Raw genomic sequence first — 2,500 nt, 5'->3', positions numbered from 1 at the left:
AACAAACACTAACAGATAATTGAATAAATCACGCAATCAACGAACAAAAATCACTGAAATTCAATTAATCATACTCTTCGGACCCTATTCAGTGCCTCCCCCCCCCCCCTCGCCACAGTGCCACTGCCCCCCCCCCCCTCGGCTCTTCTCTTGGCTCTTCTCTTGGCTCCCCCCCTCGGCTCTTCTCTTGGCTCCCCCCCTCGGCTCTTCTCTTGGCTCCCCCCTCGGCTCTTCTCTTGGCTCCCCCCCCTCGGCTCTTCTCTTGCCCCCCCCCCTCGGCTCTTCTCTTGGCTCCCCCCCTCGGCTCTTCTCTTGGCTCCCCCCCTCGGCTCTTCTCTTGGCTCTTCTCTTGGCTCTTCTCTTGGCTCCCCCCCTCGGCTCTTCTCTTGGCTCCCCCCCTCGGCTCTTCTCTTGTCTCCCCCCCTCGGCTCTTCTCTTGGCTCCCCCCCTCGGCTCTTCTCTTGGCTCCCCCCCTCGGCTCTTCTCTTGGCTCCCCCCCTCGGCTCTTCTCTTGTCTCCCCCCCTCGGCTCTTCTCTTGGCTCCCCCCCCCTCGGCTCTTCTCTTGGCTCCCCCCCCTCGGCTCTTCTCTTGGCTCCCCCCTCGGCTCTTCTCTTGGCTCCCCCCCCCTCGGCTCTTCTCTTGGCTCCCCCCCCTCGGCTCTTCTCTTGCCCCCCCCCCCCTCGGCTCTTCTCTTGGCTCCCCCCTCGGCTCTTCTCTTGGCTCCCCCCTCGGCTCTTCTCTTGGCTCTTCTCTTGGCTCTTCTCTTGGCTCCCCCCCTCGGCTCTTCTCTTGGCTCCCCCCTCGGCTCTTCTCTTGGCTCCCCCCCTCGGCTCTTCTCTTGTCTCCCCCCCTCGGCTCTTCTCTTGGCTCCCCCCCCTCGGCTCTTCTCTTGGCTCCCCCCCCCTCGGCTCTTCTCTTGGCTCCCCCCTCGGCTCTTCTCTTGGCTCCCCCCCCTCGGCTCTTCTCTTGGCTCCCCCCCTCGGCTCTTCTCTTGGCTCCCCCCCCTCGGCTCTTCTCTTGGCTCCCCCCCTTCGGCTCTTCTCTTGGCTCCCCCCCCTCGGCTCTTCTCTTGGCTCCCCCCCTCGGCTCTTCTCTTGGCTCCCCCCCTCGGCTCTTCTCTTGGCTCCCCCCCCTCGGCTCTTCTCTTGGCTCCCCCCCTCGGCTCTTCTCTTGGCTCCCCCCCCTCGGCTCTTCTCTTGGCTCCCCCCCTCGGCTCTTCTCTTGGCTCCCCCCCCTCGGCTCTTCTCTTGGCTCCCCCCTCGGTTCTTCTCTTGGCTCCCCCCCTCGGCTCTTCTCTTGGCTCCCCCCCTCGGCTCTTCTCTTGGCTCCCCCCCTCGGCTCTTCTCTTGCCCACCCCCTCCCCCCCGCCACTTCTCAATGCCCCCCCGCTCCCTCCGCCACATCTCTTGGCTACCCCCTCTCCCCCCCCCTCCCCCTCTTTACGAGCTGTACCTTGAGCAACCGACCTACGAGGAGGAGTCGCCCTCGAGGTATTCTGTGCACAAGTTCCACGCCCTTAAGCCCTATCACACTCGAAGCTTCAAAGCGATGTCTTAAACCTTGTTTGCCTTTGATGGTGACGGACAAACAGACAAGCCTGTTTATGCGGCTCTGTTTGGATTTCATCTTGCTTTCCTTTATTCTAATTTTCTATTTTTGTCTCTGTTTATTTTTCTTTTTTTGTCTGTTTTTTTTCTTTTTTTACTTTCGTGTATGTTTTTTTTTTTTTAAAGGTGGGATGTCAGTTATTTTTTATTTTTATTTTTTTTATAATGTTTTTGTACTATCAATTTTTTTTCACATTATATCACTTACCTTGTTTTTGTTATATATATATATATATATATATATATATATATATATATATATATATATATATATATATATATATATACAGTATTCCTTTTATTATTAAGTTCCTTTGCACTTATTAATCTTGTAATAAGTACGACTTTTCTCCCATATAAGCAACACGAATAGAAATCTTCACATAGATAATAGACTGACTTCTATTTCTCACTTACATATTTTTTAAAAATCCTTTTGTCACTTATTTGTTTCACTTGCTTATAAACATTAAATTAGCCATTGAACAGGATGACTTAAGTGTCTAGCTGAATGGCAAGCTAAATATTTATTGACTGATGTGTTCCCAAGTGACTGAAACCTCCCAGTCCCTTCAGTCAGATGCATTGCTATTGTCTAAGTGACTGACAGAATAGGCATTAACCCCCTCGCTTTGTTGTGCTTGGCATGTAGACCAAAATGTGTTTTATATTCATATATGATGCTACATTTGAACATTCTCGGCATGGTATGTCAATTCTCATTAAGTATGTCACTTTTTTTTTGTATATATATAAAGTCGTTACGTAAATACGCTTTGTATATATTCTTTTTATTTTTAAAAATCATTTTAGTTCATACGTTTATTCATTTTCTGTATGATGTTATAGGATTGTCATACTGATTTAGCAAATATGAATGTCATTTTTTTTT

General features: G+C 50.5%; 1 protein-coding gene across 1 annotated transcript in view; it reads left to right on the top strand.

Annotated features, from left to right (window-relative positions):
• Positions 1-2,500, top strand: part of LOC125038063 (zwei Ig domain protein zig-8-like) — a 38,306-nt gene that overhangs the window by 20,462 nt on the left and 15,344 nt on the right. The window lies entirely within an intron of this gene.

The sequence above is a fragment of the Penaeus chinensis genome, chromosome 24 (genome assembly GCF_019202785.1).
Source record: "Penaeus chinensis breed Huanghai No. 1 chromosome 24, ASM1920278v2, whole genome shotgun sequence".
Taxonomy (NCBI): domain Eukaryota; kingdom Metazoa; phylum Arthropoda; class Malacostraca; order Decapoda; family Penaeidae; genus Penaeus; species Penaeus chinensis.
The sequence above is the reverse complement of the archived record's forward strand: the minus strand, read 5'-3'. Positions and strand labels throughout refer to the sequence as shown.